This window comes from Mixophyes fleayi, chromosome 8 (genome assembly GCF_038048845.1).
Source record: "Mixophyes fleayi isolate aMixFle1 chromosome 8, aMixFle1.hap1, whole genome shotgun sequence".
Lineage (NCBI taxonomy): Eukaryota > Metazoa > Chordata > Amphibia > Anura > Limnodynastidae > Mixophyes > Mixophyes fleayi.
Window position 1 is genome coordinate 14794362 of NC_134409.1, and position 17364 is coordinate 14811725.

Sequence of the window (17364 nt, forward strand, 5' to 3'; positions counted from 1 at the left end):
AATGAGCCACCTAGATGATATAAAGGCCTTTGTGAAAAACACGGATGAAGCCAAAAGACAAAGCAATGTAATTATTAAAAGGTTATGTACAAACCAAATAAGTTGAAGTTGTCTGATGTAAAGTATACGGAGTTTTATGGAACATGAAAACATGTTAATGCTTTTATGTGTTTGATGAAAAGCATAATAGAAAATAATGGGAGATCTAATAGAGAATAGTATGGGGTCCTTTAAAGCATATATAAGGTTCTCATAATTTTTCAAAGAAAATTAGAAGTCTGTAATTTTGCAGGAGTGTTGTGGATTTTGGAATCTTAAAATGGGCGTGGATTACATACACAGGGGTGTGATATCACCAAGAGAGGATGTGGTTTGGGGGACCCACTTCTGATTGGCTGCCTGTCTACTAACTAGGCCATCTTACTGGTTTTTAACTCATTTGTGGCAGGACCTCCTAGTGAGCTGTCTGATTTGTTCCACTGACAGGGGCACTGTTATGGCATTATTCAATAACATAGGTGCAAACCCACAATTTGTAGAGGGTATCTCTAAAATCTTTTGTTTTGGGGGAAAGAAAAGAAACAAAAATAAACACTTGCTGCAATAATGATAAAATTAGAAAAGAAAAATGTCTATAAATGTAATAACGTATATTGAATGTAAAAAAGAATGAGGCATAAAGTAAGTAGTACATTATACAACCCCACATTAATATCAACTTAAATTATTCTTGACCATCATAACAAATTAATATAATGTCATATCTTGTACAGTAATACCCCAAAATGAATACTAACACCCCCAAACATCCAAATAAATAAAACAAATAGTGCAATTAGTGTTACAGTTACTCACCTAGTGCTTTACGTCACTCTCAGCAGCAGCTGCAGAATATTACAAATAACTTACTTCATTTTCTTTTACTTAAAGTCACAGAAACACTATGGCTAAAACATAAGAACATTCACTAGAGCCAAAAGTAAGAACAATTATAGTGGTCAATTACAGTGGTCATTTTGTTGAAGCCAAAGTTCATTAAAACAAAGGCATATCCCCACAAAAAATGAGTCCTAGACCGCAGACACAACATTATAGTTTTTTTTAGTGAAGGTAGTAGGCAGAGGTTCCTCTAAGCTAAACCACATAATTGTCATGATAAGAGTGTAAGGGGGTCTCTGAGCAACCGAAAACTATCCCTAATGGCTCCCAGCCTTAGAGGACAGTAGCATGGCCTGGTCAGGATGGGGAAGGAGAACTTTTTAAAAAATGTTTTATTGTTTTATTAGAACAAGTCTGTAAGCACCACTACTATATTTTTTGTGTGATTTTACCTGTTAGTTTGCGCTGACTTACAAAACTGCTACATCATACATCTTGTGGTTTGTGTTGTTTTCATGGGTAAAAAGTGTGACAATTATTTGTAAGGTAGCAGTTATGAAAATGGCACTTTTCTGGCGGTTTTCTATTAGTTCGTACTTTTATACATCGGCGGCTTGCAATCAGAGAAAATAGCTAAAAAACAATGATCCTGACAAACCACAGCTTGGTACATATCCCTGTCAGTCTGTGATGTCCATATTCCCACCATTCCCCTCCTCACATCATGTCACTGCCCCTGTCACATGCAGCCCTGTCCTCACTAACACATCACTCATCTCCTAAAATAATTTGTGCTGCTGGAGGATCCTGCGCCTTCCACTATATAACTCTCAGTCTGTGGCTTCCTGCTGTCTCCATTCCTCTCCTCACATCATGTCACTGCTCCTGTCACATGCAGTCCTGTCCTCACTAACACTTCACTCATCTCCTGGTATACTCTGTGCTGCTGGAGGACCCTGCTCCTTCCACTATATAACTCTCAGTCTGTGGCCTCCTGCTGCCTCCATTCCCCTCCTCACATCATGTCACAGCCCCTGTCACATGCATCCCTGTCCTCACTAACACATCACTCATCTCCTGATATATTCTGTGCTGCTGGAGGATCCTGCTCCCTCCACTATATAACTCTCAGTCTGTGTCTCCTGCTGCCTCCATTCCCCTCCTCACATCATGTCACAGCCCCTGTCACATGCAGCCCTGTCCTCATTAACAGGATCACATGACTGGACAGGTCATTACCTCCTACAAGATCATCTCCTGAGGAACTCTGTGCTGCTGTGGACATCAGATGATCTAATACTGGTTGTTCTATCCTCGTCGACTTCATAACTGGGGACATACCGGACAAGTGGGAGATTGAATACAATTAAGTGCTCAGACATTAAAACGCTCTTTAAAAATAAAATCAGAAAAACATTAGTGACTAATAATTCTCATGTAATGGATCTTAATCTAGCCATAACATTTTTAATAGCACTGTATGGTAAGAATTTCAGTTAATGGTTTAATGTATTATAATAATCACTGTGGCTTTTAATATGCCTAATAAACATATTATCATTATACACTTAAGCACGGTCATCATAACTTATTAAACATTAATGGGTTATAATAATTCACAAGGATCTGTGCTATGATTTCAACTGGTTCATTTAGTTCTACTGAAATAATGAAGATATTATCATTCACAGATAAAGACAATACAATGTTTAAACCATTAATTCTATAAACCGAGGGAGGAAAACATGACATTGGACTGATTGCAGATATTATTTGTTAATATTATAAATTCTTCTTTACTGATAACTTTTGTTATAAAAAAAAATATATAAAAAGAGAAAAATATATAACATAATACAATAAATATAATTACAAAACTTTAATGGGAAAATGGAGAACAAATGTAAACAATAAAATAAAATAAAATAATATAAATAAAAAATAAATAAATAAAAAATAAACATATCCTTATATAAAACCATAACAGTCATTTCCAGCATTAATAGATGGGGACAGAAGTGCAAAAGATTTCTACAGGAGAAACACATCTTGTTTGGGGAAAAAGTCTTATTATTATTGGAAGCAAGATATCCATAAAGAAATGAATTATTTATCTATTGCTTTATATGGGGAATGGGTTAGGTTTTTTCATCTGCAGAAAACATGTCAGCCCTTATGGCTTGCAAGATATAGGTCATCATTTTATTGCTTTATTAATTAAATATATCTATATACCATGAAAGGAATGATAGTCATTTATTTATTCATACGGGATTGATAGTCAATTTGTTTTCCATATCAATATAGATGATAAATATAATATAATTCCTGCTTAAAATTGCACCATCTTCCACCTACACTGTCCTCTAGCAGTGTCGCGTTGGCATAATGCAATTCAAATATAATTTAGAATTTTCTTACAATGTTCTGTTCCTGCAGAGACAAACGTGTCTTGCGTGACAGTTAAACATTTTAATGCATTTAATGTTGTCCAGCTCACATTATTAAGGACATTTTAATATGAAAACAAATTACACATTTTTGTTTTTATTTAACGGCCTACAAAGGAGAAGATTAAATGTATATTTTGTTAAATTATATTGACATCTGTATTATCTTACATAAACCAATTTTTCCCCCCCTTAAAATGGCGACACAAATAGATGGCCCCGTGCTTTCCCACAGGACGATCCCAACACCAAAACTGGGAGATGAGTGTGGAGGTAATTGTTCAGTTTGGCCAAACAAGTGTTTAGCCAAATTTGATGATATAGGATTATTATACAGTGTTGCATGCACTTTGGAGCACACAATGCAACGTGGGGACCAGTGCCCAATATGAGATGCAATATGGCAGCGTCTGTAGCCTCCTTTAAAAATTACAGCTTTGTCCCTCAAGCCATCATCAACATCAATATTTATTTATATAGCGCCACTAATTCCGCAACGCTGTACAGAGAACTCACTCACATCAGTCACTGCCGCATTGTAGCTTACAGTCTAAATTCCCTAACATACACACACACACACACACACACACACACACACACACACACACACACACACACACACACTAGGGTCAATTTGTTAGCAGCCAAGTAACCTATCAGTATGTTTTTGGAGTGTGGGAGGAAACCGGAGCAAACACGGGGAGAACATACAAACTCCTCACAGATAAGGCCATGGTCGTGAATTGAACTCATGACCCCAGTGCTGTAAGGCAGAAGTACTAACCACTACGCCATCCACTGGTTCCATATCATCATTGACTTCCCAAGTTATGTCCTTAGAGGCTGATGGCACTTTATAAGTATTCTAGGTTTCTGTGCTTTTTAACCTTTGGTTCACTACTTAAAGGGGACTCTGACTTAATATTTGAAGGATTAGAGAGTCAGTGCGCCCTGCACTTATGAGCCGTTCGGAATATAGACCCAACTCAGGGGATAGGCATGACACCGGTCATTATACTAACTTTAATCTATCGTGAATGATGAAATCTTTGTATGTAATGTGTTAATGGCACGAAATACAAGCCACGCTAGTTGCCTTTAAAACCGATAATCGGCCAAATCGACAATCTGCATCTACATTCTATTTCCAGGCTACAGTGAGCTTTGGAGCATCAACTGATTACAGGTGACGGCAGGGGTGAATTTCTACCAAACATTGGAGGTCCTGGTAATAGCCCCCTTGTGGTTTTGCTAGTTGGAAGGAAGGGGGCTTTATCTCACAAACAAACACTTTCTTTGGAGTTCCTTAAGTCTCTACTTATAAAGTAAGATCTGAAATGGGTATTAAAGTGTTGAGTTTTTTTAGAACTCGCCAACGTGGAGCAGGAAAATACATAACAGTCTAAGCTTATCCGGTTTAAAATGTTAAGACTCTAACAGGAAAGACAAGTAGGTCAGATAAAGGGGTTATTGCTCCATTATCCAAATTAAAATCGCTGGAGCGGGACCCACAAGCCGTCTCCGTGAAGCTGCACTGTGGATGTGCTAAAGACTAGATTGCAGCTTGAGTGGATGCATAGTATGGATGAGCAGAGAGACCTGGAATACAGCAAACAACACATCAGTTGGCAATCTACACTTTCAGAAAACTTTTTTTTATCCGCTGTACTAAGAAACAGTATATAGTACCAGTGCTGGAGCGCACAGTAGCGGAACCTTCTTTTGACCCCATAGTCTTTCATGTATAAAGATCATTTTAAATGTCCTTTTTGCATATGTCATACATTTTCCACTTCTTTTTCATTACAAATTAAGCCCTGCTTATAAATACCAATAGGAATCACCCAGCAGCAAGGTAGCAGATGGGCATAACCCCTATCACCACCCCCTTAAGCGAACTGGGCTTACATTTGCAATAAAGGCCAGGGTGTTTACTGAGATTAAATGACTACTCAATGAAATTTTGTGAATTGCATGTAGGTAAAGTTCAATGTTCATTCTTATTATGACTTGAAACTACAACAATCATAAACAGCAAAACACATCACATAAAAAGTTGTAAATGGCACTGTCATAGGACAAAAAGCTCAAATGCCAAAGCATAACATCTTTTAGTTGCTTTGAGATCACTCACCATGCCATATGAGAATCTGAACAGGTCACGTCTTTTGCATTGCCTACAGCGATGCAACATGAAGAAATATTCACTACAGTACAAGTTGGGCCCTCTTATGTACATCACCACTGATCGCAACTGTAAACAACTGCCAGTTATGAGGTAAAAAGAGATGAGCAAGTAGCAGCAGTGACTAAAAGAGACATTGGAAATATGGTGAAGGTTTGCCTCTAACCGGCTACGTGTATTAAAATATATAAGGTACCCTCTCATATAAAGTTTTCCTGTATGCTCTAAACTCAAGGGCATCTTTTTGACCCATACATGATTGGGATAATCACACATTGCACTCCATTGTAAATTGAGCACAGAGAAATTGTTTCACAATAATTTAAAGCAAAGGAGAGAAAAATAAACATAACTAGAGAAGCCCGGTAATAACGGCCTTAAATTAAACTGAAATGTAATGATTAAAATGCTTTATTAACAGAATTCAATAACATTTTATACACTACATTACATGTAGAAATTTTAAGAATGGAATATAATGAATAAATAACTATATTATCATTGACTGTATTAAAAGAACTCAAGAATTTCTTTATACATTAAAATATATGTATAACTTCTTCCATCGAAGTTACATTTCTGGGCATGGTCACCGCAAAACATACTGATTTACGTGACTGCAAATAACTGTCACAGTTTCCAGACCAACAAGCAGGTCACATGTTCCAGGTCACCCAGCAGGTCTGCAAATAAGTGTCACCGTTTCCAGACCACCCAGCAGGTCACAGGTTCCAGGTCGCTCAGCAGGGGCACAGGGAATGTTCACTAACTGTCACAGTTTCCAGAGCAACCAGCAGGTGCACAGGTTTCGCTAACAGTATTGCCAACTGTCGCATTTTCCAAAGAACAATGGTAATGCATTGGCAGGTGGACGTTTTGAGAAATAACTCAGAAACAATACAACGACAATATGTTTCTGCAAATCTACAGACCAAGACCTTAAATTTGGTATATAATGTGAAATAAATCACTCAGACAAGTCATACTTATTTCAATCATTTTGCACAAATATTCAGCTACAATTAATTTTGCGAATGGTCAATATATTCTGTAAAATTCAGCCAAAGCTGCGCGGTGCGTCCACTGGGAGGCGAGCCCCCTGTGGACACAGAGACGGGTATCATATTTTTGCAGCTGCTAACTCAGATTATCACTTACTAAATATATCAGTCATCTCTCCATCACGCCAGGTTATAGGACTGCAATATGATCTCTGACCAGGCGGCTGAAAAAACTAAATGGAACTGAACTTTCAACTCACATGTTGCACTAAATTTCAATAGAATGCCCAGATCTTGTTGATAGACTTGTTAATGCGTTGATTGTAGAATTATAATAACATCATGATGTGCAGAGTGGGAAAAAAAAGTATCTTTAAAGATTATAAAACCGATTACAGCAGGCATTATAAGGATTAAGCAGTTAATTTGCTTTTTCTACAAATCTGTTAAACAACTACAGCTGCAGTTTGCATTATTAAGTGCTAGCTCTTATTCATGCCAGTGGAATAAATCAAAATACTTTTTATTTTTCTCCATAGTTCTGCAAATTTTGAAATCACAAATCTTGTACCAAATACAGAATGGTACTGCTATATAATGGTAATGCTATAGTCATATGTATTCACCGTTAAGTCTGTTATCATAGCAGAAAAGCACAAGAGCAGCCGGTTGTTTAAAGATCTCTTGATTTAGAGAATCCTTTTAAAAAGTAAAAGATTCTAGCTATCATTTATCTACTACTTTCTAGAAAATGATTGCTAGAATATGATTGGTTGATACGTGCATTATATATATATATATATATATATATATATATATATATATATATATATATATATATATATATATAATTATGCTAAGTAAACAGTTTATTGATTTCAGTTGTATTGTGTCCGATGGCAGGTTATGTTAGGTAGGTGTAGTTAGTGTCCTCAAACTTGCCAACTCTCCCGGAATGTCCGGGAGACTCCCGAATCTGAGTAGGTCTCCCGGGAGAGTATGGCAGCCTGGGCAGAATTAAATAAAAAATGCTGCGATTCTCAGGGAATCGCGTCATTTGGTCCAGTCCACTGTTGTAAAATTACGCAATTGAGTCATTGCTTCACGAGGTGGGGCCAAAATGTGTGCGATTTGCGTAGCCCCACCCCCAAAACTCTCACCTACCTCCCAGGCAGCCCCCAGACGCCGTCTTGAAAAAGTCGAGTGTCCTATTTCTGTATACAGTGTAATTATTATTATTATTATTATTATTATACGATGGAACGATGTTGGGCAAATCTTGCAGTGTGTAAGCAGAGCTGGATTAACAATAGGGCTAAGGGGGCTACAGCCCAGGGGCAGAGCCGTAACTAGGAATTTTAGTGCCCTGGGCGAGGAAGAGCACTGGCGCCCCTCCCCCCACACACACTTACCTTGGTAGTTGTAGGTGGTCTCTCCCAGCCGTGATGAAGGCTCAGCATTGCGCCCTGGGAGGTCACAGTGCTCTAGTTACAAACCCAATTTGTATAATAAATAAAAACAAAACAAGAAAAACACAAACAACTTTCTAACAACAAATAATGTTAGCAATCACAAAACAAGCCTGCACAACCAGCGGCTCATCTCTGTGATGACAGTTCCACAAGTGTATTATGTGGCTGGCTGGATACAGTGTTAACTATGGTTCTCCAGCTTTTGTCGAACGACAGATTCCAGCTTGCCCTCTGGTAGGGCATGCTGTGCTTTGTAGTTCCACAACACTGAAGAGCCAGAGGCACCGATAAAAGTAATTGACTGAAAGCCTACTTACCTTGAAGCTGGTATTCTGTCCTGTCTGCTTCTCCTCTGTAGCTTCTCCGGAACAGTGCAGGGGAGTGTAGTACATTCATGTGGGAAGCTTTTATCGCTATACAAAGTAAATTTGCTATGTAAATTCATTTAGCCACCATGTTGTTCAGAACATTGCGGCTGCAGAATTTTTACAAGAAATGTCTGCTGATTTTTCTCACGCCCCCATTGAGGTGTAAGGAAAAGTCAGCTGAGAAATTACCGTAGTAACGGTAAAAATGCACAGCCGCGATGTTTCTCAGAACATAGCAAGTAATTGAATCTGCCACATAATGTACAAAAAAATGATTATAATAAGAAGATTGTGCCTACCTGCCATACTCAAGTTTGTCCGCAGCTCTTCCAATCGGCAGCCACCAGGACTCCATCAACATCAGCAGAAGAGGAGGAAGAAGGTAAGAGGGGAGAAGAAGGGGTAGCTGTGAGGGGCACAGAGAAAAAGTGGGTGTTGGGGCAAATGGTAGAAGGTGAGGAGATGGATAAAACAAAGGGTGGGCAAAGAAACACAAGGGGAGACAGAGTTGCACAAAATTAAACACAGACAAAAAGTGGGGGTAAGAGATGCACAGACAGATAAGAGAGATGCACAGACACACATACAAAACTGCAGACAGAGAGGAAAACACAACAGGGGACACAGAGTTCAACAAAATTAAAGACAGACACAGAGATGCACAGACACAGAAAGGGGGGGGGGGCAGAACCACACATACATAGAGGAAAACACAAGAGGGGAGAAGAGAGAGGGGGGGGGGGTTCACAGAGTTCAACAAAAGACAGTTACAAAGTGGGGTAAGAAAGAGAAAGACAGTCGCAGAAGACAGAGATGCACAGACATACAAGGTGGGAGCAGAGCAACACATCTAAAATAGCAGATAGAGGAAAACACAACAGGTGAGAAGAGACAGGGCTGGGGGACACACAGAGTTCAACAAAAAGTTAAAGACAGTCACAAAGTGGGGTAAGAAAGAGACAGCTACAAAGATACACAGACACAGAAAGGGGGAAAGCAGAGCCACACATACAAAATAGCAGGAAGAGACAGGGGGTGAAAGATAGAGACAGGCAGACAGAAACACTGTGGGAAGTGAGGGGGGAGGGGTGGATGCTTACCGACAGCAGGGGAATCGTTGCTGGTATCATGTGACCAGGAGCAGAGAGGTCAGGGGGTGAGCCTGTGCAGTGTGCACATGAAGAGGCCACGCCCCCTGTATAATCAGAGTGGTCGAATGCTGCCTCTATACTGGAACAGGCAGCATGCGGTAAAATGTATAGAGATACGGGGAGAGGGGGGGGCGATTTTGCTAGGGGACATATCTAGCATCACAGTAAGTGTGGCCGTGGCGCCCCCTTGGCTTTGCGCCCTGGGCGGTCGCACCGGCCGCACACCCCTCGTTACGGCTCTGCCCAGGGACCTCGGGCAGCTGGGGGGCCCGCCGACATTTATCGGGTCTCTTACTGTCACCTGTTCATACTGTCACCTGTTCAAGGAAAATGGTAGGCAGCTAACAGCAAATGTTATGCTGTTAACTGCCTGCTGTCACTGTAGGACTTACCGCGTAATTGCTACAGGGAGTGGAACAACGGAAGGAGGTAATTTCACAGGGAGAAGGGGAGCTCATGGGGGGGGGCCTCCCTTCCCTTAACCCGGCCCTGTGTGTAAGCACTCAGTACCAGCAGCGTAGGCAGATCTCTATGGAGTGTGCAGAGTCACCATCTTTTCAGCCGATGGTTATGACAGATGAAGAGCACAGATCTGACGGTAAATCTTGTAAATGGTGTATAGTGTGTACACACAATCAGCATGCTGATCGGGACTTTCAGTCAACGATAAAATCATTAACGATAACGCAACAGGAGGAAGTTTCTGTAGCATGTACCCGCCTTAGGCCACGTTAGGTAGGTATAGTGTCCTATGTCTGTATATATTGTAATTATTATCATGTCCTATAGTCAGGCTGTGTTTTGTATGTGAAGTGTTTTATGGTTGTATACAATGTAAAGAAATGATATAATATGAAGAAAGCAAAAAATGTCTGTTTCTCCAGTTTCATGCTGTACTTAGGGAACGGACACATTTGAGAATCGTCATGGAATCGTTCCTCGTATTTTGAACACTGTGACACACACTATAGTGACATTGTGGCAAGGAGCCAGAGGTTTTTTTTTAGCATAGAAAGTGATGCAGAGCATGAACATAAGACTTAGAGATCAGTATCAGAGGCTGAGAAGATCAGGCTACTGACCACTGACTGTAATACCACCTGTAGCTACAGATCTGTCTGTAATTTGTTAAGAAAAATAAATGTCTCTACATTTTTACAACATTTTTATGAATTTAATTTGCTGACCTTTCTTGTGCTACGTGCAGTTTATCAAATCATATAGATTTTATTAAAAATAGCATGTGATCAGTGACTTCTGCTATAATAATAGAATACAGCAACAACAAAAATTAGGGTTCATCTGTAACCCTGTCCACTTTGGAGAGAACATTAATAACATTGAACTGTTTATACGTTATGCAGGAGATCTGAAAATCATACTTGCTAATTTTGTATCTCCAGAGGGGAGGTCGAGTGAAAAATGTGTGTGTGTGTGTGTGGGGGGGGGGGGGGGGGGGGCTGTTTGAGGCACTACGAACTCATAGTTTTGGCCCTGCATTGTGTCACGGGGCTAGGGGAGGGCTGGCAAATTTGGGGGCAAGACTCAACTCTGCAGCCTATTAAAAACATTTAAAAGGGAAGGTTGGAAAGGTTAGAGGTGAGGAAATTTCACAACCATCAAAGGAAGGGGTTCTTTAAGGTAAGGGTAGTCAAGATATGGAATTCATTACCAGGGAAGGTTGTGATGGCAGAGTCAATAGATATGTTTAAGACAGGGTTAGACAATTTTCTAGCGGAAAAGCGTATCCAGGGATACGACCGTTAATTAAAATGAAGGATAGTAGTGTATATAGGGTAAAAATAGGACTGCAATATTGAGTCTGGGGGGGTTTTCACAATTGAAACAGATTGGCAGTTGCTTAATCTGGATCAATTTCAAATATAAGTGAGGGATCGCAGGAGATCCAAAATAGTTTGAACTTGATGGACTGGTGTCTTTTTTCAACTTCATCAACTATGAAAACAGGTGGTCCAATGACCCAGCCCATGATAACCCACCGTGGGACCGGCCTGGGGGGGGGCAGTCGTCCGTTGCCCCCCAGCCCATCCTGACCCTGCGCAAGGCCAAAAGCAAAACGCGTCATTGAGGCCACCATCCCACCCACTACACCAGATAGTGGGCAGGATCTGAGAGGGAGGCCTGCTCTCCAGGAGTCAGGAGGTACTACCTGAAATCTGCGATTCTCCCGAACATTCAGGGAGAGTAGGTAAGTAATCTGAAAGGTGAGGTATAGGGGACGCCAGCCTGGAAACATCTCATCTATGCTGACAGCTGGATTCGGCTTTCGAGTGGAGCCATTAGGTTGAGTTATGGTTGAATCTAATGTCAGGATCATTTTAATGCCACAGTCAAACATACCTACCAGCAATCCAGATTCCCACTACCTAAAAGGGGCATGGTTTCACTATTTAGAGAGGAAGGTTTTCTATTTAAAGCTGTTGTATTGATGTATCAGAGTAGGATCTTAATGGATCAGTGTAAATGTTAGGAGATATAGTGCAAATAGCAGCAGATATCAGATTTAATCAGTCTAGTGCACGTTACACTAATGGAAACTAATATATTTCATGAAGGCTACAAATATGAGAACTTGTTTTTTACTTTTGTAATCAACTTATGATGTTCAATGTGTTTCTTATAAAAAAACAGGTGCGACTGAGTCATGGATTTCAGTGGAAGAAAGGTAACGCAAGTAAGTGTCAGACTTAGGGAACAGTATGTACACACAATTATTAACACATCTTGTGTTGCGTGAAATGGTACTGGAGCCCAGATGTATTGTAGACGCATGTATTTGAGAGGTTTTTGAAGTGTTTTTTGATGCATACTAGATTGGGTATACTTATCTAAAAAGGAAAAAAATTGAGGTATTGCCCATAGCAACTAATCAGATTCTAGCTACATTCTAGAAGTCATTGTATACAGGAGTCCGCTGACCTGGAATTCAAAACGTAATCTTGTTACCTCTGACATTCCTCTGTTAACACAGTGATACATTTACAATAGATATCAACATAAATTATAGGTTACAATCTTAATGCAATGGTGCGTTACTCAGAGACAGTCAAGGGACCTAATTCATTAAGGAAAGGAAAGCAAAAAAACAACGAGTAACTTTGAACCTTGACAAAACCATGTTACAATGCAAGGGGAGCAAATGAGTTTATTATTTTGCACACATGGAAAATACTGGCTGTTTTTTCATGTAGGACACAAATACCTGATAGCTTTATTTTTATACTGACATTAAAAGTTGATCTAGGACATGGCCTCTCCCAAGCATAAATCTTTCATCACATTTTAAATTTACCTCCCCCTCTAATGCAACATGGCTTTGCCAAGGTTCAAAGTTACTCATTTGTTTTGCTTTCCTTTCCTTAATGAATTAGGCCCAAGGTATCTAGTCCATAGTTCCCTATTCTCCCGGAATGTTCAGGAGACTCACAGATTTCAGGGAGTCCTCCCGTACTTCCGGAACAGCAGAGCAACTGCCCGGTTCCCTCCCATTTGATAAGTTAAACGACGGGGGGCGGGATTTATCGCGTCATCGTGGCCCCACCCTCTGCTGTAATAGGCCGTAACATGTTATGTTAACTTGCCAAATGAGGCGATTCATCAAGCCCTGCCCCACACGTCCACCTCACCACCGATCTCCAGGAGGCAATCTTGCCAAAGTTGGCAAATATGATCTAGACTATATCTAGTTGCAGATTGCAAACGGCCTGTTTTACAATTTAAACAGGTGACTTCTACTATCCAAGCATTATATACATATTGTCAAGTACATAACTGTGTTAGCATTACCATAGGTTTACCTTAGAAATCTATCACTCTATAATTACAATATATAGCAACAATCACAATACAACTTTAAAACACATGTACAGCACTAAACCACATTGAACCGCTGGATAACATGGGCGCTAGTAACTCCCAAAAGTCCTGTGCTTGGAGGCACCACTGTAATCAATGTCCGTTAGTCTGACTCTTGGGTTCCTTACACCTTCTAAAAGACCATCTCTATATTACAAATTATAATCTCTGTGTTTACACGCCTACCCCAACCCAGCGCATTCTTACATGTTTGCAAAGAGTAAAGCAAATTTGAACAGCCTCTGCCTCCTAAAGCACAGTTCTTAAACAGGTAACATCAGGGCCGGACTGGGACTAAAAATCAGCCCTGGCATTTGAAGTACACAGGCCCACCTCAGTCCCAGCATGAAAAAAACTGTGTGCCACTGCGCAGCGGCGGCGCCGAAAAGGGCGTGACCACATTGTGTTGTGGGTGTGGCCAACATGGGGCATTGATACATACATTATAATAATAAAACATTACTGTACTTATCTATGCTTCTGGTGCTGCTGACATCCATATATATATTGGTCCAGACTCCACACAATGTACTGATATACACACACAATTTCCAGCCAGACACACAGCCCCCTCAGTGAGACACAGCACCCCCCCAGTGAAACACAGCACCTCCCCCTAGTCAGACACAGCACCCCACCAGTGAGACACAGCACCCCCTCCCCCAGTAAGATACAGCACCCCAGAGAGAGAGACACACTTACCTTGTTACCTCGCTGCTTGGCGGACAGTTTCAATGTGATGTGCGGCCGTTGGCAGTAATCACATGGGACGCGCACCACGTGACAGGTGCCGTCCCATGTGATTAAAAGCACATAGCCGCACATCACTGAAACTCTGCCCGGGTGGGCATCCTGCCCCGCTGGATCGCCCCAACTAGCCATCGGCCCCTCTGTCATTTGCCAGAAGAGCCCGATGGCCAGTCCGGCCCTGGGTAACATGGATACTTGTGTATAGGACAGTCACATTTAACAAGGTGACCTAGCACACACCTCTCTCTCCCAGCAGTGTATCACTCGCCCCTCCTCTCCGAGGGTAGCATTACTCTCTTTTTTTGGTTTCTGACAATAACGTGCTAGTGTTCACTCAGCCCTGCTCACCCCTCCACTGCCAACGTGACTATTCAATTCTTTGTCTCTCAGTTATATTCTAATTACATTATAATGCGGTATATTCTTCCTGACTAAGCTCTCTATCATACAGCCACATTGTGAGGTAATTGCAGTGTCCAATTTCTTGGACTAGGTCCCTGTCAACTTTATACAGTATTTTAAACTGTGACACCACAATGACGATGGATATTGAGTTTTGCAATTTTCTAAACAGGTCTTACACCACAAAATGTAGTGTAATCTTGCTGAACTTTCACACGACGGTTCCTATGCCAAACGTTCAATACTTGCATTACAAGACAATCAAACAAGCATTAAAGTGATATTATACAAAAACATTTCTTACCGATGTCATCTTTACCCAAGAACCACTTATGTCTTAAAGCTGACCTCAAGTGCAGACAAAGAAACATTGGATTTCTAGGAGAATTGAATTGAACAAATCTGAATTGGACCCAAACCACTGTGTCTCTGTCCATATATCATTTACGTGTTTCGCAAATTCATTATCACCGTTACCCAATTTAACAAAATTTTAACAGAGGGGTTGATATATTAAAGACTTCAGGCCTGTTTTAAAATAGGCTTATCTGATCCTGTTCCATTAGCCATTAATTTACATCTGTAGCAGAGTGACAGGAAGGACAAGAACTGATAAGAAGACTCATATTTATCATTCGTACTGTATAGTGCATTGTAATTGTGTAATAAGTGTCCTTGTAAACATTATAAGAAGCCTATCCATTAGCCTTTCAGCTTAAGGTCTATTAGGTTTATCATAAGCATCAACAGAGTAAAAACAAAATGTCCCGGGGGCTTATTTTTATGACCTTAAATAACCTTTTTAAAAATATGTATGACTTTTTTCAAATAAACGTAAAAGTTACCCTCTTATCCAGGGTGTATAAAAGGTCTTTTTTAATTGAATTTTAGATAGTTGCCGTTATATATATCTACTGCAGCGATATCTTGCAATTGGCTCCAGAGTTAGACTGATGGCCAATAATGATCCAATCAAAATTTTGCTGACCACTATTAGGTGTATTGGTAAATGTGTGCGGAAGATGATTGTTATAGATCTGTGTTTGAACAGTGTACTGATCCAGTGTTTGACCTGAGTGCCTAAAGGTCGAATCTCTTGCAATCTGGCCATTCTTGCGTGTGACGTAATTGGACACTGATCCTGTGGCTTGTTATTCAAGCCTACGTTACATTTTATGCAGGTGAGCACGCGTTATTATTCTAAGTTATCAGCTATATCCTGGCTAAAATAAGCCAACAGTGGTTTCCGACTAAAGACTTAAGCTGGGTACACACTACAGAATTTTCCACCAACTTTTTATATATCGATTTTACACCCGATCAATGGTCCAATCGCTCGGTCCATGGACTGCATACACACTAGCCTTGTTTTAGACGATAAAGGGAAGTGCGGACGTTCCGTTAGCGACTTTTTACAGCCATGTTGTTATGAGCAATGATTGTAATTTCGCACTCACTGTCGTGGATCGGTCGGAAACTTATACACACTACACAACAGAAACGAGATTGGAACGAAAATATTTAACGGTACGACCAACCAAATGAGGCGACAATCGTCCATTTGGGCAGACTTTCGACCATCGTGTCACTGCACACACTGACCCGACTTTTGACGGAGCGGTCGTATGTCGGCTGGTTGAGCCGGTTATTGGACAGAAACCCTGTAGTGTGTACCCAGCTTTACAGACAGAAAGTCTACTCTGAAAAGCAAAGCAAAAATCTTACCCCATTAAAACATATCTGTGCAGAGGTTTTTTTGGCAAAAGTAAATAATCATCTAATGGTCGGGAAGAAAAACAAACTTCTTAATTCATTTATGTTTTATATTTACAATTACATTTTTATTTTTATGCTACAGAATTATTTTGAATTTGCATAAGAAAACGTTACCATTAATATTCATCTGTTTCTAAAACCTCAATTAAAAACGCCATTATTTAAAGCTTAATGGTTTCATGTTACAGAAACGTGTGTGTGTGTGTGTATAAATATATATATAATATATGTATACACACATATATTATATATAAATATAATCTGTGATTATAGTAAGACATGAGGCAGCATGCTGAGTGCTGTAGGCTACATACACACTAGGTTTTAAAGGTTAAATGAATATAAGCTGCATTTGCTTCTAGGCATAAGTCTCATATGCGATTGGATGCATTACAAATACATTCATTCTTTGTGTTTTAAATACTCGTCCGTGACAGAACCGTAAGTTGTTTATCTAAAAGCACATTTGCAAACACTTCTTAACCACGTCTCGCGTTTATAGTGTGCTCTTACATGAGATGAATGTATGTTTTCAACTGCATTGGCAGGGGCAAACGCAGGATTTGTAGAGAGGGGTTCCCATGCCACTTCACCAGTGGGCGTAACCAGCATGCTTTGGGGCGTGGCTATAATTTTAGACAGTATTTGGCTGCTCTCCAACTCCTCCTATCCCCATCATATACACGGGCAATGCTGCGTGCACTACTGTTAGGGGCACACTCTCCCTTTTCGAGCAGAGCCGTGTGAAGCAGGACACACCTCCCAACTGTCCCTACAATCGGGACAAAGTCCTGACTGAGTGTGTCAGAACAGTTGACAGACTGTCCTGCTCTCTCCTACCTGTTCTTTCTGCTTTCAATACTTGTTGGGGAGAGATGACTGTGAACAGTGCAGACAGAAACGATCTGCACACAAGCTGCAAAATGGCTGGTCCCGGAGCAGGGTCCAGCCTCCTCTTGCATACAGTACCCATGAGGGGTGTTTCCAGGCACTAGTAACCCCCCCACCCCCTCCTCGGTTTGCCTATGGTTGGTGAGTATCCAATGCTATGAAA

The 17364-nt window shown here is 40.5% G+C and overlaps 1 long non-coding RNA gene across 1 annotated transcript; it reads right to left on the reverse strand.

Annotated features, from left to right (window-relative positions):
• Positions 1 to 231: 231 nt before the first annotated feature.
• On the reverse strand, positions 232 to 8994 carry LOC142100006 (uncharacterized). The gene is made up of 5 exons (XR_012678651.1): positions 8655 to 8994; positions 8305 to 8400; positions 2119 to 2208; positions 856 to 884; positions 232 to 555 (listed from the first exon to the last, which is right to left on the reverse strand). It is a non-coding gene; the product is annotated as an uncharacterized LOC142100006 (long non-coding RNA).
• Between the last annotated feature and the right edge of the window lie 8370 nt (positions 8995 to 17364).